Source organism: Delphinus delphis, chromosome 9, assembly GCF_949987515.2.
Source record: "Delphinus delphis chromosome 9, mDelDel1.2, whole genome shotgun sequence".
NCBI lineage: Eukaryota > Metazoa > Chordata > Mammalia > Artiodactyla > Delphinidae > Delphinus > Delphinus delphis.
In genome coordinates, this window is record NC_082691.1 from 3,070,484 (window position 1) to 3,093,317 (window position 22,834).

Below are 22,834 nucleotides of genomic sequence, written 5' to 3' on the forward strand. Positions count from 1 at the left end.
GTTCCAGACTTTTTCCCAGACTCCCTCCTGGCTAGCTGTGGCGCACTGGCCCCGTTCAAGCTGTGTTCAGGCAGCCAACCCCAGTCCTCTCCCTGGACTCTGACCTCCGAAGCCCAAGCCTCAGGTCCCAGCCCCCACCCGCCCTGGCGTTTGAGCAGACAAGCCTCTCAGTCTGGTGAGTGCTGGTTAGCACTGATCCTCTGTGCGGGAATATCTCTGCTTTGCCCTCTACACCCCTATTGTTGCGTTCTCCTCCATGGCTCTGAAGCGTCCCTCCACCACCCCTGTCTCCACCAGTGAAGGGGTTTCCTAGTGTGTGGAAATATTTCCTCCTTTACAGCTACCTCCCAGAGGGGCAGATCGCAACCCTATTCTTTTGTCTCTTTTTTTTTTCTTTTGCCCTCCCCAGGTACATGGGAATTTCTTGCCTTTTGGGAAGTCTGAGGTCTTCTGCCAGCATTCAGTAGGTGTCCTGTAGGAGTTGTTCCACATGTGGATGTATTTCTGATGTATTTATGGGGAGGAAGGTGATCTCCACATCTTACTCCTCTGCCGTCTTGAAGGTCTCCTTCAAAATATATTCTTAAACATCATTTCCATTCATCCTCAAAAAGCCCTGTAAGACATATACAATCATCTATATTTACAGGGAAGGAACCTAAGTTCAGAGATGTTACCTAATGTCCAATGTCACATAATTCGACTGTCTGACTCTTTATAGAAAATGAGGCATTCACAATCTCAAGTCACCAGCTTTCATCTAGTATCAAGAAGAAAGATATGCTGGAGAGACTGAGAGAAAATACAAATATATCTAGATATTATCTAATCTATATTGGCTAGATTTTTGTAAGTGGATAAACTAAAATGGCTCACCAGGGGAATATTAAAATTGCCTGGACTTGACTACACCAAAACCAGAGCAAATCTAGAGACAGTCTGAAAGACTTCATCCAAAGGCCACCATAGGTGATGACTTTTTAGGTGCAGCCCTAAAGGCTCAATACATAGAAGAAATATTTGTTTAAAAAACTTCATTAAATGATAAACTTCTGTGAAGACAATACAAAAAGAATGAGAAGATAAACAGAGACTGGAGAAAATTTTTGCAAAAGACAAAACGAATGAAGGAATGCTATTCAAAATTTACAAAGAACTCTTAAAGCTCAATAATAAGGAAATGAAAAACCTAATGAAAAAATCGGTCAAAGGGCTTAGCAGACAACTAAGCAAAGAAGATCTACAGATGACAAATAAGCATATGAAAAGATGTTCATCAGGGAAATACAAATTAAAACAGCAATGAGACACCACTACACACCTATCAGAATTCCCCAAATCCAAAACACTGACACCAAATGCTGACGATGTGGAGCAGTAGGAACTCTCATTGCTGGTGGGAATGCAAACTGGTGCAGCCATTTTGGAAGACAGTTTGGACTTTTCTTACAAAACTAAATATAACTAAATATAAATATGAGCTATCAAGCCACAAAAAGACATGACAGAACCGTAATTGCATATTAGTAAGTGAAAGAAGCTAATCTGAAAAGATACATACTATATGATTCCAACTATATGACATTCTGGAAAAGACAAATCTATGGAGACAGTTAAAAGATCAGTGGTTGCCAGGGGTTGGGGAGTGGAAGGGTGGAGTACAGAGAACTTTTAGGGGAAGAAACATACTGTGTGATGCCATAATGATGGATACATGCCATCATACAATTGTCCAAACCCACAGATTGTACACCAAGAGGGAACTATAATGTAAACTACAGACCTTGTAGATTCTGATGTATCAATGTAGATTCATAAACTGCAGCAAATATGTCACTCTGGTGCCGGATATTATAATGAGGTAGGCTAAGTATGTATGGGGGCAGGAAGTGTATGGAAAATCTGTGTACCTACCCCTCCATTTTTCTGTGAACTTAAAAGTGCCATAAACACAGAAGGTCAAGGAAAGAAGGAAGGAAGGAAAGGAAGCAAGGAAGAAGGAAAGAAAGAAAGAAAGAAAGAAAGAAAGAAAGAAAGAAAGAAAGAAAGAAAGAAAGAAAGAAAGAAAGAAAGAAATATAGGAAGGAAGAAAGAAAGAAAGAAATATAGGAAGGAAGAACAAAAGAAAGAAAGAACGAAAGAAAGAAAGAAAAGAGGGAGGAGGGAGGAAGCAAGGGGTAAGGAAGAGAGAGAGGGAGGGAGGGAGGGAGGGAGGAAAAAAGGGTCAACTGGATTAGCCTGTGTCTGCATTTGAGTCTAGCATCTATTGAATTATTTATTCATCATGAATCAACTTTTCAAAAAAGTTCATTGAGCACCCACTGTATCCTAAGTTCCTAGGTACCATTTCAGGTAATCAGCATGCAAATATAATGCATCTACCCGGCATCTGTTACAACAGATGCTGTAAAATTTAGTGCCTATTTTCCTTTCAACTTCTACTTAAGTCAAATTCAGCTTCTTAATATATTTTTAAGTCCCAATACAATTGCTGCAATGTCAGCTCCTCATAAAAGTAAATTTAACATGTAAAATCAAGTATTAAAAACACATGTAAAACACACTCCAACAATATTTCAAGGTGCAAAGCCTCAATAAAAAATTAATTTACAGAGCTTTAATTAAGATGTTACCTTCACTATACACATCCAATTTCATTCTCTCCAGTTAAGATCTATCTATCTTCCTTTTTTAGAAAATATAATGCCACTGTATTAGTCTTGCTCTGCCATTAAAAAAACATTATGTATATATATCAAGTGGTTAAACAACAGAAACACAGAAATTTATGTTGTCACAGTGCTGGAGACTGGAAGTCCAAGATCAAGGTGCCAGTAGCATTTGTGTCTAGTGACAGTTCTCTCCCCAGATTGCAGGGCTGCCATCTCCCTGTGTCCTCACATGGCAGAGGGAGAAAACTCTACTGTCTCCCTCTTCTCACAAAGGCACCAGCCCTATCATAATAGGGATCCCTTCATTCATTACCTCCTAAAGACCCCTTCTCCAAGTACAGTTATATATAGAGTTAGAGCTTCAGCATATGAATTTAGGGGGAAACACAATGCATTCCACAGAAACCACAAAGGAGAGGACACCACAGAAGTAGAGGAGATAAAATTTGGGAAGCTAGGAAGCAGGAGGACAAGTTCTATCCAGTTTAGCAGTCAGAGGACAGCACAGCTCTTTGGTGGGGCAAGTGTAGATCCTTTATTTTCACCATAGATGATTAAAGCACTTGAGGTAGAAACACCAAGAACCTGAAATACGGAGGAACAGTTTCAAGTCATTTCAGAAAAAGGTTGCTAAACGCCTTCACCTGCTACATGTTGCTTGTTGACCATCCTTCCCCCTCCAACAAATACAAGGCTTGTTCTCTAAAGAAGGTAGTCAGATGACCTCTGTACTTGGGACCCCAGGCACAGGGGAGGGCCGAGGTACCCCAGCTAAATCAAAGGACTAAATGTTCATCTATATACGAGTGCTGCACGCAAGTCCTAGACCACTGAAAGCTAGCCCACCACTGTCCAAACAGGAGATTGAAGACTCTTCCTGGAGAACTCACCATGCTGAAAAAGAACAGAGAATCTCCAGCAAAAAGCCTCCCTGATCATCCCAAGTGAAGCTCAGAGACAGGAAACCCTCTTCACATCCAATGTTCAGAATATTATGTCAGTTTTTCAACTGTTCATTCTTACTCAAGAGAAGACTTTCAAGTTTTTCCAGTATATCAGCATATCCTATTTCTTGGATAACACAAGTATAAAGAAACAGGATAAAAATCTAGACACATGAAGGAAATGAAAAACTACAGGAAGAAAAATTTGAAAACTATAATAGCAGGATTTTTTAAAAAGATAACTCTCTAAGAACAACAAAGAAAACCTTTGAAAATTAAAGCCATGATAAAAAATAAAGTAAAAGTTAAATCAAAAGAAGATGTGGAAAATAAGGTTGATGTATTATCTCAGAAAATAAAGCAAAAAGTAAAAGAGGTGATAAAGACATGGGAAATTTTTTTCAAGTGAAGAAAGAAAGGGTAAACACATGAACACCAGCTTTCAAATAATAAGACAAAAGAGAAGATAAATTTTGATGAATAATTCAAAACAATGTCCCAGGACTTAATGAAACCACACTCCTTCTCGAGCGGGACTTGAACTCACGGCTGGGAACCCACCCACACCTCAGATTGGGTTTGAACCCACGATCCCTGACTAGGAACTCGAACCCACTGTCTTTTGATTGAAACCACTCACCTGGTGTCAGGACTTACAGAAGCTCAGGTTCTTTTGTTTCATCCCAGAAAGAATTCAGAGTGAGGCAAAGAGGCAGGCAAAGAACAAGTTTATTAGCATAGGATGCTTCTGATACGAGCTGGGAGGCAAAGGAATGCAGCCCTGAGAACAAAGAGGGCTACACTTTTATAATCAAAGAAAAAGTGTAGAGGGGAGAAGACCACCTTCTTCCTCATTCTTGGGCAGACGTCAAGGCTTACATCATTAGTTCCTCCTTTGGCCCTATATGATCTAAATGGGACTGCCATGGTACCACTTAAACCATATGTATATTAGCAAAAGTGTGGTGACATATACCAAAATATGGTAATTCATCTCAGGTTTCAGTATAATGTCCCCTTTCACCTAGTTTCTTTCCCCTTTCACCTATGTTCCTGTCTTGGCTACATGCAGAAGTGTTATTCTTCAAGGACCATTAATTCCCCAACTTCATGGAACAAGATTCGGAACCCATATCTGTTGTCTTGTGTTTTAACTCTCAGGGTTTGGGGCTTGAGTGTCCCTGGCACTTGGATGCACCTTGTCTTCCTTCAGCGTAGTGTAGATTGTTGCTAATTTACTGGATTCTTCTCTTGAGTGGTCATTAGCTTACAGTAGTTTCCCAAACTCCCTTAAAATTCCCTTTGTGTTCTTAGTTCCCTAGTGGGATTTCTAAACTGACTAATTAATTATCCTATCCTATCCCTATCCTTAAGACCTTGGTTAGGCAGATTGAAAGGGTCCACAAAGCATTCAGAATGGACAGTTCAATAGACTGAAATGAAGGCATACCTTTAAGAAATGATATCAGACCTGGGACAAAGAGAAGATCCTTTAGATCTTTAGGATCCTTAGAAGATCCATAGAGAGAAAAGATTGGACTCATCAACAGCAACATGAGGGCAAAAAGCAGTGCCTTCAACTTTCTGAGACATAACTTCCTACCTGTAATTGTATTCCCAACCAAAGTATCAGTCAAGGGAGAGTAAAATAAGGCATGTTCAGATGGACGAGATCTCCCAAAATGCACTTACCTTGCATCAAGATGCTCCCGGAGTGTATGTGCCATGGAAAGAAGGAGGAATACATGGGAAACAGGAAATAGGAGACCAAATAGAGGAGACAAGTAAAGGGGATCCCCAGTGACTGCCATAGAAAGGGACTGGAAATATGTGCAGAAAACTGTGCCTTGTGCCTCACTGAGGTGATCAGAAAGGCATAGAGAAATTTAGTGTGTGCTGATGATCTCCATGGTGACAAGCTGATGGGATGATAAGAAAAGATGTATTATCATAGTTAATCCAAAACCTGGTTCTTCTCTTTCACCAAAACATTAGCAAGAGCTTTCTCTTCCTCATCAACCACAATGCCTCACTTTAGAAATATAGGTTAATGCATTTTAAGCAATATAGGGAAAAAATGTGCAGAAGAAAATAGAGCATGTTTCATTCCAATAGATTATAAGGATGTTTCCATATTACTTTTTCTCTAATTGAGAGGAGCACACATATCTAAACAATCCCTGAGGCCAGAGGAAACTGATCCTGTAATTTTCCTGCTTGAATCACACCCTTAAATTCAATGTAGGGGTAACTGCAAACTCAAGTTACACAGAATAAGAAGGAAGAAAAGTGAATTCATGACACCAAAATGGGGCTCTGCTGCAGAAAAATAGAGTAATATAGATCAGATGGATTAAATATATATATATATATATATATATATATATATAAAAAATGTGAGAGCATATTCACAAAAAGGTGGAAAGCCTAAATACACCAATAATTAGAATTTGGAAATGTTATTTAAACATATATAAATATTCCAAAATAGACACTATCCTAGATAGTTTCATGAGTGAGTTAATTTAGATGTTAGAGGAGCACAAAAAATTGCCTAAACATTTGCAGAAAAAACATATATGATTAATACATTAAACCTTAATGTAAATACATTGTGGATGGATTAAATAGATATTGTTAAAATAAATTAGTGAAATAAATTATAGAAAAGCTACATGAAATATGACATGTGAAAGTGCAATGTACTATCCATGGTAATCTTTTAATGGAAATGTCTCTGTGAGCAAAATTTGAAGACTGGAAACATCCTGAAAGCATTTTGATCATGGAAGCCACAAGAATTCAGGCAAGATAACCCTTGTTTGTGTTTGGGGAAGAACACCAACTCTAATTTAAAGATGATAATAAACTAAGGAAGGTATTTTTTAGATTTATTTATTTTATTTTCTTCCAGTTTTATTAAGATATAATTGACATATGGCCCTGTATAAGTTTAAGGTGTACAGAATAATGATTTGACTTACATACATCATTAAATGATCACCACAATAAGTTTAGTGAACATCCATAATATCATATAGGTATAAAATAAGGAAATTGAAAAAACAGTTTTTCTTGTGATGAGAACTCAGGATTTACTCTCTTAAAAATTCTCATATAGGGCTTCCCTGGTGGTGCAGTGGTTGAGAATCTACCTGCCAATGCAAGGGACACATGTTCGAGCCCTGGTCTGGAAAGATCCCACATGCCATGGAGCAACTAGGCCCGTGAGCCACAACTATTGAGCCTGCACGTCTGGAGCCTGTGCTCCACAACAAGAGAGGCTGCGATAGTGAGAGGCCCACACACCGTGATGAAGAGTGGCCCCTGCTTGCCATAACTAGAGAAAGCCCTCGCACAGAAATGAAGACCCAACACAGCCAAAAATAAATAAATTAATTAATTAAAAAAAAACTTTCATATATAACATATAATAGTGTTACCTTCATCTGTTGTACATTTACATCCCTAGTACTTATTTATCTTATAACTGGCTATATATAGCTTGCCAATAATGCTGCTATGTACATAGGGGTGCATATTTCTTTTCTAATTCTTATTTTCATTTTCTTCAGATAAATTCCCATGAGTAGAATTGCTGGATCATATGGTAGTTCTATTTTTAGTTTTTGCAGAACCTCCATACTATTTTCCGTAGTAGTTGCACCAATTTACATTCCCCGCAACAATGCACAAGGATTCCGTTTCTCCACATCCTTGCCAACACCTGTTATTTGTTGTCTTTTGATGATGGTCATTCTGACAGGAGTGATACCTCATGGTGGTTTTGATTTGCATTTCCCTCATGATTAGTGATGTTGAGGATCTTTTCATTTAATTGTTGGCTGTTGGTATGTCTTCCCTAGAGAAATGTCTATTCATATCCTCTGCCCAATTTTTAATCCAGTTGTTTGGGAGGAGGGGTTGACATATATTTTCATTATTGTTTATTTTTCTTTGTATATTTTGATTATTAATACCTTATCAAATATTTGCAAATATCTTCTCCCATTCAGTAGGAGGACATTTCATTTTGTTAATAGTTTTCTTTGCAGTGCAAAAGCTCTTTAGTTTGATGTAGCCCCATTTATTTATTTTTGCTTTTGTTTCCCTTGCCTGAGAAGACATCCAAAAAATTAACAAAGACTGATGCCAAGAAAAGGCACTGCCTATGTTTTTTTCTAACAGTTTTATGGTTTCAAGTCTTATATGTAAGTCTTAATCCACTTGGAATTCATTTTTGTGCATGGTGTGAGAGAGTAGCCCAGTTTGATTCTTTTGCATGTAACTCCAGTCTCCCCAACACTATTTGTTGAAGAGACTGTCTTTTCCCTATTGTATATTATTGCTGCCTTTGTCACAGTATAATTGCCCCTAGGTGTGGTTCATATCTGGGCTCTGTATTCTGTTCCATTGAGCTATGTGTCTGTTTTTGTAGAGTACCATACTGTTTTGATAACTGTAGCTCTATAGTATAGTTTGAAATCAGGAGCAGTTTATTCCCTGACCCCAAGTAAACCTTGGAGGAATGGACATTTGCCTGAAGCTCCTTGACAGCTCCTTCTCATTTAGCCCAGTGCTGAGTACCATCAAATGGTCTTACAGACTCAGCTCCTCATCTTCAATTGGGTTTACTCCTGGTGGTAATGGACAAATTCAGTAAGATAAGGCAGGCAAAGTTTCTAAAGGTAATTAGCACACAGTAAATCTCAAAAAAGAGTAGTTATTGCCCTTCACTTCCCTCAGCTTCCAGTTACAAATACTTTCCCTTTTAATCCACCCCACACTTAACATGTCAAAACATGAGGCCATTATTTGAGCAGCCAGTTCATTCTGTACAACATATCCAAGAAAGAGATGTCACTAAGAGAAGGAAGTAAGTGACTTCAATAAATAACAAAGATGGATGTACCTTCCAAGTGCTAAGCCCTCACCTGGGGAGCAGCCCACAAACTCCAAAGAGCAGTTCATCAACAGGGTGGTCAGACCCAAGCAGAGAGTGCAGGCACTTTCATTCTGCTAGATACTTATGTCTCTGGCTTGTGGTTTGTGTCTTCTTATTTGAACCTACATTTCTCTATTTGCCTCAGTAGGAAAATCCCTCTCAAATGCTTTTTTCATCACTCAGAGCACCTGTCACATAAAACTAAGAGACAGTCCCTGCATTTCTCTTTCCATCAAATTGAAAATGGAAATTAAAAATGAAGGAATAGTCTGTTTACTCTTTGTTTTCAACTGTTTCACAGAGGTATTATTGTGGGACATAAAATTATGTTTTATTAATATTTTGGCTATCTTTTATTTTATGAAGTTAATTTTGAATGTCTTGCTTCTAATATTGTATCATGTTACTTAAATACATTTCTGAACTGTGAAGTATCCATTTATATGTTACTATTTAGTTTTTTATGATAATATTTAATGGATAGTTTAATAATAGGAGATGAAAAAGTTAAGCTGGCTTTTCATAAATATTTAAGAGGTTTGTACTTTTTCAAACTCCTTTAATTGAAAAGAATATCAGCCTATAAATTTTTATGAAAATCCATTTTTCACTCCTGTTAAATTTGGAAAAATTATGAGTTTAATGTGTTTATTTGTGCTAATTGGCATTTTTAAAAATTTTATTTATTTTAGTTTTGGCTGCATTGGGTCTTTGCTGCTGCATGTGGGCTTTTCTCTGGTTGCAGTGAATGGGGGCTACTCCTCACTGCAGTGTGCAGACTACTCATTGCAGTGGCTTCTCTTAATGTGGAGCATGGGTTCTTGGCACACGGGCTTCAGTAGTTGTGGCACACGGACTCAGTAGTTGTGGCTCACAGGCTTAGCTGCTCTGTGGCATGTGAGATCTTCCCGGACCAGGTCTTGAACCCGTGTCCCTGCATTGGCAGGTGGATTCTTAACTACTGTGCCACCAGGGAAGCCCAAGCCTACAGCACCCAGTATTCCCAGGTAGTCTCCCATCCAAGTACTAACCAGGCTCAACCCTGCTTAGCTTCTGAGATCAGATGAGATCGGGTTCATTCAGGGTGGTATGGCCATAGACTAATTAGCATTTTTATTCAAACATTCCCTTGCTTTCTGGGAAAAAAAAAGACTTTAAAAACTTCAAGAATCAGAAGATGACAAAAATTTTAAAGTTAGGTTACTCGAATAAATTTTTCTAGTAGGCAGTACTTGCTAACATCTGTGTGCTTTGGATATGGCAGACAGTGTGACAATCACTTATTTATATTATTTCATCAAGTCTGTGTACTCATTTCATTAAGTCTGTGGGATGAGCAGCAACATTCTTGTATTCTCAATGTCATTTATGAGGTAGGGAAACAGAGCACTGCAAATAAAATAATTTGCCTAATCATTCAGTTGGTATTAAGGTAACTCAACGTATAGAATATGGCTTCATTGCCTTTGCAATGTAATATCTTGTTAACATGTAGTATATCAGCTAACACATTTCCAAAATTCATGGGAAACCAAGTGGAAAATATTGAGGAACCTCAGAATGTAATAATGAAATTACATGTAAATGGTCTTCTCTCTGGATGTTTTTGCTTTTAAACTGTACCTGGCATCCCTGTAGAGCAAACACACTAAGGCACAGAGGATGTGTGTTATCTGCCCAAGGGTGCCCAGCTTCTCAGCAGCAGAGCATGTGACCACAAGTGCAGCTTTCACAGAAAGTGGGGGAAATTGAAACTGCTCCAAATCCTGTTTGGTTTATGTCTTTTCTGCCAGGAGATTGATTTTCACACTAGAAATGAAAGACAGTTATAGGAAAAAGGAATTCTCAGTTGAGATAGGGGAGAAGTTTAAGGAAACATCTTTCTTGAGATGCATTTCTGCCCCAAGACCCTGGAGATGACCTCACCTCTCCAAACAAGGAGAAAACATGTGACCCAGATGGTCAGGGTGGGGCTGGCAATGTTTCAGGAAGAGTAAAGAGCTGGAAAACAGGAGAAATGAAAGGAACAGGCACATCGATTAAACAGATCACAGGAAGCATGGCTTGTTTGACTCTGGAAAAGGCAGTGGTGACAACCAACCTGCATCAGAATCAAGCAAATAGAGCGACTCAACGCCCCTTTGCCTGGGATTTCCCCTGGGCAGCTAAGTGGTGGGGGTGCCCTTCATCACCTGCGCACCCCGGCCCAGACACTGTGCTGAATGCCGTGTGCTAAAGTCACTAACTACACAGACTGCGCTAGAAAGCGCAGAGCTTGTGTCACTGCATTTAAGCAAGAGGTTGGCAATGTCATTTACTTTGTTTTGTGATTTTTTTTTTTAAGGGCAAGGAGGAATGTGAGCTGGGTGAGAGCACAGAAAGGAGGATTTATAAGAGTTGGATACTCTAACCTGAAAGCCAGTGTCAACCACTGTCCACTTCTCCACAGAAGTGGTTCTCAAACTCACCTGGAAGGCTTTTTAGCACACAGAGTCATGGGCATTAACCCCAGAGACCCTTGCTGGCTAGGTCTGGTGCGGATCCTGAGAATCTGCATTTCTCACAAGCACATGCCAGTGCTGTTAGTCCAACCACACCTTGAGAATCACTGCCCTTCAGGACATGTATGGGCTTTGCCATGTCCTACATGACATTCTGATGGGAACGGAGCTTTTGAAAGTTCACTATTCAAATTCATGATAAAAGGTTTTTATAAAAACATATTCTTCCAAACACAGGAAATATGATCCAATCACAAACAAGGTAAAGAAGTAGATATAAACATAAGAGTCCTGACCTTACATATATATGTTTTCTAACTGCCATTTTATTTTTGTTCTTGTCATCATGCTCAAAATGCTTTGCTGAAAAATGTTGCTCAGACACAGAATCTAAGAATTATTTTGTTAACAGTTTTGTATGACTGTCAAAACAGGTAATACTATACTTTGGCTTAGTGTAATGTCCAGAATAAAAGAGAAAACTTGGAACTTGGAAGTATCCTTTGGGGGAGGGCTGATCACATTTATAGATAACACTAAAATAAGTTTATTTGTGTCTGTCTGTGTGAGGAAAGAGGAAAATATAACATTCCAGAATCAGATTTCTAATACCTTAGAACATAAGAGGGCAAGGTGGGAGAAAAGGAGACAGAACCAGAGTTACTGAAAGATTATGTAAAGTATCAAAATTCAATTTTACAAGCACCTAGAGGGATGGGATAGGGAGGATGGGAGGGAGATGCAAGAGGGAGGAGATATGGGGATATATGTATACGTAGAGCTGATTCACTTTGTTAAGAAGCAGAAATTAACACACCATTGTAAATCAATTATACTCCAATAACGATGTTAAATAATAATAATAATTTAAAAATTTACAAGGTACAGTGACTCAGTTTGGATTTTTAAAATACTTAGGGAGACAAAATTGGATAAATAACAGAGGAAACACTAGGCACACAACTTGGTGTTTGTCATTTATATTTATCTCCAGTAAGTCAATAGCACACATGTGCTGCCTGAGAGGAAGACTTTCCCCAAGAGGTCTTTCCCTGAGATCCCCCAGAAGACACTGGGGCCAAGGAGGAAATATCTAATATCACAGGGAATGAGATGAGAAGGATGTTCTGTCTCCATAATTGCAGAACACGGCATAGTTTCTTCTCACTGAAGGTTTCCAGAAAGCACCCTTTGTGCCTTGGGAAAGCTCAGTGCCTGTGTAACATCTGAGGCAACACTGCCAGAGGGAAACCAGCTCTAACCTTCTGGGAATAACTGGCCGGAAGTGACTCGTCAGGAAACACTGAAACAATTATTGAGGTACCTTCATCTCTATACTTAGGTTGCTGTTTATATTTTTTGTTTTGTTTTGTTTTCTTGATTTCATCAAGTTCCAACCACTGTTGGGTACTTAGTGAACAGGATTCCTTCTTTTGTGGAGTTTACATTCTGGTGGCAGGACTGGCAATTAACCAAGGCATACGATGAAGGACCACGGACCACAGACCACCAACATGGCAGGGCTCCATGTCCGTGTCAGGAAAGCTCCAGGCAGGTCTGAAGACAGCAGAAGTGTTCATGGCAGACGTCACCACAGGGTACAGAATAGAAGGAAAAATTTAAGCTACTAGGAGGACAAAGTGTATTACTTAACATGTAATAACACCATTACTGTAAGTAACAACTCACTGTTGATTGCTCAGTTTGGTTTGTGGTATTTTGTTTATGAATGCTGCATCTATCTTCATGAATGAGCTTGGTCTGAAGTTTTCCTTTCTTGGTTGGGTTTTGGTACAGAGGATGTGCTGACCTCATAAAATCTGTTGAGAAGGGTTTCCAGTTTCTGGTTTTCTATTCTTAGAAGGGTTTGTAGTAACTTGTTCATTTCTAACTTAAGGGTTTGATACAGTCCACCAAGGTAGCCATCTGTTAATATACCACACCATGTCCCATCATACAATGCAGCACTGCACTGTACCCCCCCATACTGCACCTCACTGTAGTGTACCACACCACACCACACCACCATAACATCCATTAAGGCTAAAAAATAAGTTGGTGAATTAATAGTAGGAACAAACTTCTTTAATTTCATAGAGAATATGGACCAAAACACTATAGTATTTATACTGATAGGATGTTGAAAATTTTCCCTTTGAGATTAGAAGTGAAACATAGATGCTAACCATCACACTTCTATTTGATATTATATTTCAGGTACTAGCCATGGCAGCAAGAAAGGTAATCATGCAATGTTTATGAGAACTGGAAGTATCATGTCATAGATGACATGATAATGATTTTGGAATTAATATGTGAGGTGAGCAAGGTTGCAGGATATAAGTTCAATATACAAATTCAACTGTGTATTTCTGAACAAAAATTAAAATGTGTCTTTTATAAAAACAAAAATATATTAAATATCTAATAATGCATATAAACAAAATTTATATGTTCTCTATTAAATTTTTACCAAACTAATTTATAACCTTAAAGGCAATTCAAAACAAAATATGAATGCATGTTTATTTGTGAAAATAGACAAGCTGATTCTAGGGTTTATATGGAAATGCAAAAGATCAAGAAAAGCCTAGACCATCTTGATAAAAAAGAAGAAAAATATAGGGGAACTTACTTTATCAAATATCAAGTCTTTTATAAAGGTACAATAAAGACACTGTGATATCAGCTGATAATTTCTTCAGTGGAACAGAATGGAAAGCCCAGAAACAGATCTACATAAGTCTGGACACCTGTCCCTGATGAAGATGACACTTCAGAGCAGGGGTAAAGGATGGCTTTTCCAATAAATTGATATCTATTGGATATCAATGAGGTAGAAAGGAGAAGGGAGAACTTGACTTTTGGGCATATCATACAAAAAATGAATTTCAGGTGCTTTGAAAACCACATAAAAATGTAATATAATTAAGCTTAGAAAAGATAGCATAAATGAATATATGCAAGACCTTGAGTAGATTTCCCAAACAGAAAAAACACAGCATTAGTAGCAAAAGAAAATATTTACAAATTATACTCCATTAATAAAAGTGTTCTCATCAAAATGTATCACTAAGTGGTTGAAAATTTGAGCCACTAAGAGTGAGAAGTTATTTGTAATAAGTATAACCAAGCACCTCCAAATTACCATACCTACTGAGTTTCCCCAAGAGTAAGCACTATAAGTAGCTATTAACCAGTTAGAACATTTTTGTGACTTTGGGTTAGACAAATATGTCTAACACATGTCACAAAAAGCATAGCACATAATAAAAAAAATGAGATGAATTTTATCAAAATTAAAACACTTTCACTCTCCACACCATTGTAAAGCAATTATACTCTAACAAATATGTTAGAAAAAAAAAAAAAAACAACTTCACTCTTAAAGCTACTGTTAAAGAAAAAGATAAGTCACAGGCAAGGAGAATATATTTACAAAGTATAAAACTAATAAAAATTAACTCCTGTAACTTCATAATAATTCCAATAAAAATATAAGCAAAAATTTGAGCAAACACATCACTATATATATATATATATATATATATATATATATATATGATTGCCCAGTAAGGACATGAAAAGAATCTCAACCTTGTGAGTCATCAAGAATTCAAATTAAACCACAGTGAGATTCCTCTGCACACTACTAGTACGACTGTATTCTAAAACACTAGAATATGTGTTGGTGAGGATGTGGACCACCCAGAACTCTCATTCATTCCTAGTGAGCAGGTGTAATAGTCTGGCCACTTTGGAAAACTGTTTGCTAATTTTAAAAAAGTAATTAAGTGCTTAATATGTGGCAGCCATTCCACTCCTAGGTATATACTCAAGAGAAACAGTTCATCTTTTGTTTACAATTTGTATATCTTTTGCAGGTAATATGACTCTTTTATACTTAATTTATTATAAGCAGTTCAAACTCACATATTCATGCCCAAATATGTCTTCAGACACATCTTGTTTAGACTACTTAATTTTTGTAAGAAGCTGTCATCCTTACCTTATATTTTTAAATCTATTTAATCTTTAAATATATTATACAAAACATAGTATGTAGTGTATATATATACTTTTAAGAATAATAAATACTAATGTGCCAACAACATAAAAAAGAGAAATAAAAACATACGTAACACTATACTTGATTTATGATAGCCAAAAACTGGAAACACCCAAATGCCTATTAATAGGTGAGTGGATAAATACCTTTTGATACATATAATAGAATTGGACACTGTTTCCAAACGTAGTCTCAATACTATATGTATATTCTATATACATTTGAATACTACTCAGCAATAAAAAATAAACTAACTACCGATCATAACATGTATGAATCAAAGTCAAACATTAAGGAACAAAGAGAACAGAGTCAAACATAAAGGAATGTATGTTGTTTGATTCCTCTTGTGTGAAATTTAGGAAAGGCAATCTATTCTGTGAGCCAGAGAACAGCATAGAGATTAATTAGAGCTTTGTGGGGAGTGTATTGACTGGGAAGGGGCACAGGGGGAGATTTATGGAGGGAAATATTCCATATCTTGATTGTGGTGGTGATTCACACCCTTCATTACATAAAACTCATTGAACTGTATGCACACTTAAAACAGATTCTGCTTATTGTACGTAATTATACCTTAATAAAAGTGCTTATGAAAGTCAAAACATTTATAAATAATCGGTTTGAAAAGAATGAAGTTAGATTAAAGAAGTGAATATAATGGCATTGACTTTCCTGCACAGCCCTCACTTTGCAGAACACTGTCCAACATCATAGATGTCTTGGTAGATACTCAATATTCTGTATAACTCACCTTCATGAATACGCCTCACTCAGGTACTTGGATTTTTTTTTTTTTTGAAGTATAGTTGATTTACAATGTTGTGTCAAATATTTTGATCTTAATCTTCTACTTTTCCAGCCTGGACTGATACCAATAACTACAACCTGCCTGACATCATGCTTTCCTCTGTCTTATCTCTTCTCCCACCTCCTTTATGGTCACCATATACTTTGTAGCATATTTGAGTTGCCATAAACTTTAGTTATTCGACGTTTGTATCACATGCTCTTTGGACATTGGCCTGGTTAGACTGCCACTTAGTCATGACTTCTTCTCTTTCCCCATGTGGCCATGTAATTATTGTTCCTGCATGGATGGAAAGAGAACATCCAAATGATGATGATTCATTAGGGAAAAACAGTTATCATGCAAATAATATTTAAAATATTAATCAGTAGAGTTCCATTATCTGCTTGCTACAGATTTGAATCAAAGAATATAGTTGAAAAAGATGATAGAGACCACCTTATCCACTGAAACTCACTAAAAGCATTTGCTCTTTCTAATGACACCATAGAAAAAATACAACACTAGCAAAGGTGATGTCTGGTCCTTTAACGTGATTTTCCCTCACTAGTGATTTTAAAGAATCAGATTCTATTTTTTCCTGAACAAGATCATTATCTGCTGCTAGAAATTAACTAAGGTCCCCATAGAAGTCAAAGCATAGCTCATTGAAAATCAGAACATGTATGAAACTATTTCTTTAGAACAACACAGTTTAATTCTCTGTCTTAAGTGGCATCTGACTTGCACTTCTGGCACAGACTTTCCCAGGTTGTGGGAATAGAAAGAGATAAAAGTATCCCAGCAATATTGAAAAGCAGAGCTTAACATTCAATGTCACTGTGAAGAATTTTTATTAACTACAAAGTCAAAAGATTTGACCTGAGAAGCATAATCAGTGTACTTCTCATGCCATGTCCTGGGAAAAAGCAAGTCAATCTGTCCCTCTTTTATCTTTTATTAGTGTCTTTATGTGGTTCCGAAATGCAAGATCTCCCTCTGTTGCAAGGCTGTAAATTTTTTTTGAGGTGTCTGTAACAGTCTCCTTCCCTTCCTTCAGTTCTCCAGACATGTGTGTCTGGATGTGTGCTCACACACGTCTTGGTGTGTGACTGTGGAAAGGGGAAATGATAGTTCTCACTCTGCCTTGGGACAGTGGTTCAGAAGGATGGAGGTCCCAGAGCATAGCCTCTGACTTTGTAGAGAAAGTGGGGGTGGAGGGTGGGGTTCTATCCAAGTGGACAGTAAGGAAGGACAAGCACAGAGCTGTTGGCACATTCCCTGAGATGAGGTCCTCTCCCATCCTCCAAACACAGCTGTGAACATGCTAAAGACAGGGATACTTGAAAGCCATAACCCACCTGGCCTGCTCTCAAATTAGGCACCATGTAATTTAAAAAGTAGTATAAATAGTATTGCAAATAGCAGTAAATCACATAACATCCTGAAACTTCAGTCCTCATTTCCCTCTGTTCCCTCATTTGAGGAGTTTGGAGTTAACAATTTCCTACCCTACGCTCAACACTTATTTCTCTTTGGGGATGACCATGTGAAGGACTTTGTTGGGTCAGACCTCAGAATATTCCTGATCTCTCTCCTGTGCACAAGCACCACTGTTCACTCCATCCTTTGGAATATTTACCACCAAGCTGGTGACAGGATGTAACACATCCTCTACTCTCTCTCCACCATTGGAGATGGCACCCACATTTGCCCACCTAGGACCATTGAAAATAAAGGTACTTTGCCCATTTTCACTAGAGAGTGAAATAGAAAGAATAGATAGATATAAAGAAAGAATAGATAATATATAAAGGACAAAAAATAGATTTCTAAGATATTAACCCTGGTCAATTTTTCCAACATTAACCTTTTTTTTTTTTTTTTTTTTTTTTTTTGTGGTACGCGGGCCTCTCCCTGTTGTGGCCTCTCCCGTTGTGGAGCACAGGCTCTGGACGCGCAGGCTCAGCGGCCATGGCTCACGGGTCCAGCCGCTCTGCAGCATGTGGGATCTTCCTGGACCGGGGCACGAACCCGTGTCCCCTGCATCGGCAGGTGGACTCTCAACCACTGCGCCACCAGGGAAGCCCCAACATTAATCTTAATTGACAATGGTTGGTCTTGTTCTTAGGTTGAAATCTAAACCCCGAGGGAAGGACTTCCCGTCACACCCACCATGCATAACCCACAAGCAGAAGGTCCTTCTGATCAGCCCTCGACCTTACATCAGAGGCTGAGACAGCACTTACAGCCCTTGAGGAACTCACTTATCTCATGATAGGGGCAAAAATCTCTGGTTCTGGAAGATCTAAGCAAGGTCCACCAGGATCCATTCCTTTGTCATCTCCACCTAGTGCTGCTCTGACATCAGCTACTGGAAACCAGTTTGGATTAATATTTAAGTTCTGTGTTTTCATTTATTTCTTCTTGGCTCCTGAGGAAAAATTCTTTGGATTCTTACATCCAGCACTTGGTGAGATTGTGTAGCACAGGGTCCAGGGAAAGCACATGATGCCAACGTTGGGGTAGGGATGCAGTCACCAGGCTCTCTCTATGACATCAGCGTTTATGCTGCCTCTGATCCTTATTCTCCAGAACTAATCAGCCATCAAAAGGTCCCTTTGTGGCAACAGCAAGAATTAAAAATAGAGGTGAAAGGAAGGCAGCATTGACCACACTGAGGTTAAATAAAGGACGCTCAAAAATTGTTCTTCTGGTCCTTTCAACTATCCAATGTACTCTGTACTCCAATAATAATAAAATCTCAGGGAACAGGTTAGAAAATGATCTCTTTAGATATCAGTTTTCTCTTTGAAAAAAAGAAAGATGTAAGAAGATATATATTTCCCCACTGGACCTTTCAGAGGTTGGACCTTCTAAGTCTGAAGGCAACAAAGGGATGGAGGGACTTTATGACCCCATGTCCCCAGGTTTAGCTCACACTGTACAAATGTAGAATCACTAGATGGCTTGGATCACACAGAAGCAGCCATTACTTCATCAAAGCTGCACAAAACATCGTTCAAGATGTTTCCAAAAGCAATGTTTCCAGGGATAGCTTTAACACATAAGGGAAGAGAGCAGTTAGGAGCCTGGGTGGTAACTTTACCAGACTAACAGGAAACTCTCACCCCTGCTCTTGCTGGCTCATAAGACTTACAACTCTCTTCTGATAAGAGCAGAGAGTATCTGAGAGGGTCTTGGTGACTGAAGTCTTCAAATTCAGGAATTTAACATAAGTGACTGAAAACTGCTTCCTTTCAAAACCTGCACATCTCCAAATGGTGTTGATTTGTGTGTGTGTGTGTATGTGAAAAAAGTTTTATTGACATTTAATTATTATTAATTTATTGACATTTAATTCACATATAAAATTCACCCACTGAGGAGAAAAGGGAACTCTCATACACTGTTGGTGGGCATGTAAATTGATACAGCCACTATGGAGAACAGTATGGATGTTCCTTAAAAAACTAAAAATAGAATTACCATAGGACCCAGCAATCCCACTCTTGGGCATATACCCTGAGAAAACCATAATTCAAAAAGAGTCATGTACCACAATGTTCATTGCAGCTCTATTTACAATAGCCAAGACATTGAAGCAACCTAAGTGTTCATTGACAGATGAATGGATAAAGAAGATGTGGCACATATATACAATGGAGTATTTACTCAGCCATAAAAAGAAACGAAACTGAGTTATTTGTAGTGAGGTGGATAGACCTAGAGACTGTCATATAGAGTGAAGTAAGTCAGAAAGAGAAAAACAAATACCGTATGCTAACACACATATATGGAATCTAAGAAAAAAAAGTGGTCATGAAAAATCTAGGGGCAAGATGGGGATAAAGACACAGACCTACTAGAGAATGGACTTGAGGACATGGGGAGGGGGAAGGGTAAGCTGGGACAAAGTGAGAGAGTGGCATGGACATATATACACTAACAAACGTAAAATAGAAACTAGTGGGAAGCAGTCGTATAGCACAGGGAGATCAGCTCGGTGCTTTGTGACCACCTAGAAGAGTGGGATAGGGAGGGTGGGAGGGAGGGAGACGCAAGAGGGAAGAGATATGGGTATATATGTATACGTATAACTGATTCACTTTGTTATAAAGCAGAAACTAACACACCATTGTAAAGCACTCATACTCCAATGAAAATGTTAAAAAATATATATTTTGTTATATACATTAAAAAAAATTCACCCACTGAAAGTATGCAATTTCTTGGCTTTAGTATATTCACAGAGTTATCCAACCATCACTGCGATCTATTTTTAGGACATGTTCATCAACCAAATAAGCAAAGCAGAGCCATTTTGCAGTCACTCTCTTTCCCTGCCAACTTCACCCCTTGGGAAGTACTGACTTTTCTGTCTCTATAGATGTAGCTATTCTGGATACTTCATATAAATGGAATCATACAATATATGTACTTTTGTATCTAGCTTCTTCACATAGCAATGTTTTCCAAGTTCAATTTGTAGCATGTATCAGTGTTGAATTCCTTTTTATGAACAAGTAATTTTCCACTGTGTGGATATGCCACTTTTGTTTATCCATTCATCAGTTGATGAATATTTCTTGTAGGGCAGGTTTATTGGAGAAAACTCTCTTGGGTTTATTTTTTTATTTGTTTTTCTGAGAATGCCTTAATTTCCTCGTGGACTAATTCTACAGTCTATTTCCCTGTTGTGTATGGTCACAGAGTCAGTTAGCTTGGTGGTCAGCTAATAAATGGGCAGAGATTTCCTTAAATGTCTTAAATCAATATGTTTTCCACCCATAGCCATGAGGATCTAAGAATGTGTCAGGATGTAGCTTAGACATTCACCTTACAACTTCACCTCATTCTCCTTTGCTTGCAAAAGACCATACATCAGACAGGTGAGAGACCAGGGCCCACTCGGTCAGTCTTACGTGTGTTCATTGTCCTGCTCTGGCCCTTCTAAATCCCCTACACTATGTCAGAACTGTCTACAGCCCTCTGTGGATATATCATTTCCCAGACTTTTTTTTAAAATTGTGGCTAGGCCTTTGTTTGCAACTGGTATCACAGGTTAAATAAGGTTAAATCATTGTTTAAACCATTAACAACAGTTTGTCCTTTTTTAACCTGAGATACCAGTTGCAAACAAGGATACAAGGTTAAAAGTAAGGTTAAATGCCCTGTAAATAAGGCTTTTCCCCAGAGTTTTGATATTGACAGTGCTCTGCTGATGGGTTTTATGAGGAGCCCTAAGTCTTACCCTGGAGAGATTGCAAGGCTGCTCTTTGTCATGAGGGGGTGGAAGGAGGTGAAGCTGCAGAGCTGCGCACCTGCTGTTCTTACCCAAGTGATGCAGTTTTCCCGAGGTAAAGGCCCTTCAGATTGTTTCGGGCCAGTGGCTAATTCTGAGAGTTCCGAATAAAGTTAACTTTTATGCTTTCTGACAATTTTCATTGCTTTTATAGGAAGAACAGATTTCTGTAAGTCCTTACACCACCATACTGGAAGGCTTGCCCAGTTTTGGCTTTTCTTGCCCATGTAATTTAATGTGAAAATAATTAAACTTGAGAAGACCCAGCAGATGCAGAAGAAATCTCAGCATTTTTTGATGTTTGGAAAAGAATATAAAGTGTTGATTTTTAATATCTTCATGTATAACATAGGGAAAGGATGGCTAATTGAAAATATTTTTGTGAAGATTAAATAATTCTCTGCAGATAAAGTGTTCGGCATAGAAATTCAGTGGGTCTGATGTGCATATAAGGAGAAGTTCATGGTAAGGATGAGGCTAGAAGTAGAAAAATGTGGCCATGTTGAGGGGTCTTCAGGGGCTTGAGGAGCCAGAAAATTTTATGATGCAGAGACAGAATATTAGCACATTTGTGCTAAAGAGAGAGTATTCTATTTGCAGTATAATATTTGCAAAATTATCACTGTCAAAAAAGTGTTTCTAAAACAATGAAGAACATTAAAATTATAAATTTGGGCTAAGATTACCACAAGAAGATTATTCCTAGCCAAGAGAAGTTACAGAAATTCAACTGAAAGCAGGAGCAGAAACAGCAAAATTAATAGACAGCTGGAAAAAAGATATTCTTAAAGACCTGAGCATGTCTATAGTGTATTTTAAAAAAGCAATTAGTGGCTTTAAAAAATGAGGGAAAAATCATTGGGAAAGAGAGATCAAATTACCTTAGTACTCAAGTTGGTTCAGGCCAAGTATGATCCAACACACACCTTAAATTTTAGGGAAAGTGAGTGCCAAAAGAAGAAAACCCTGTTACTGAAGATAAGCTTTATTATAGAAAAGAAAACTGTGAAAGAAAACAATTTTCAGAGGTAGGAAGCACCCAAAAGTGTCATTATGATGGCGCAAAAGATGAAATGTAGAGAGAAGTCGGAGGGCCCTCAAAAATGTAACGTCGAGATGCTAGACTCGCTCACATTAGGAATATTTTTTTAAAGATTGACACATATACACACTGCTATGTATATAATAATGATTAATAAGGACCTGCTTTGTGGTGCAGGGTGACCTGTATATGAGAAGAATGTAAAGGGGAGTGGATGTATGTATGTGTATGGCTGATTCACTTTGCTCTGCACCTGAAACTAGCATAACATTGTAAATCAGCTATACTCCAATAAAAATTTTTAAAAAGAGTATGAGCCCTGCACTCAGACTCGATGAATCCAAATCCTGGCTCTACTGCCTTATAGCTCTATAACTTCAGGAAAGACAAATGAAATCCTGGGCCTCAATGTCTGTCTGTAAAATGGAAATGAAAATAATCCCTATGTTTTTGGCTTGTCATGAGAGTTCAACAAGATGGTATACATAACGAAATTTCAATAAACAAAAAAATCTTTAAAAAAAGATTTATCTCTTAGTGGGATTTTTTAAAAAGAATAATCCAGG

At 38.0% G+C, this 22,834-nt stretch overlaps 1 non-coding gene across 1 annotated transcript; it reads right to left on the reverse strand.

Annotated features, from left to right (window-relative positions):
* Positions 1–9,543: 9,543 nt before the first annotated feature.
* LOC132431397 (5S ribosomal RNA) lies at positions 9,544–9,662 on the reverse strand. The gene has a single exon (XR_009520708.1). It is a non-coding gene; the product is annotated as a 5S ribosomal RNA (ribosomal RNA).
* Positions 9,663–22,834: the final 13,172 nt, after the last annotated feature.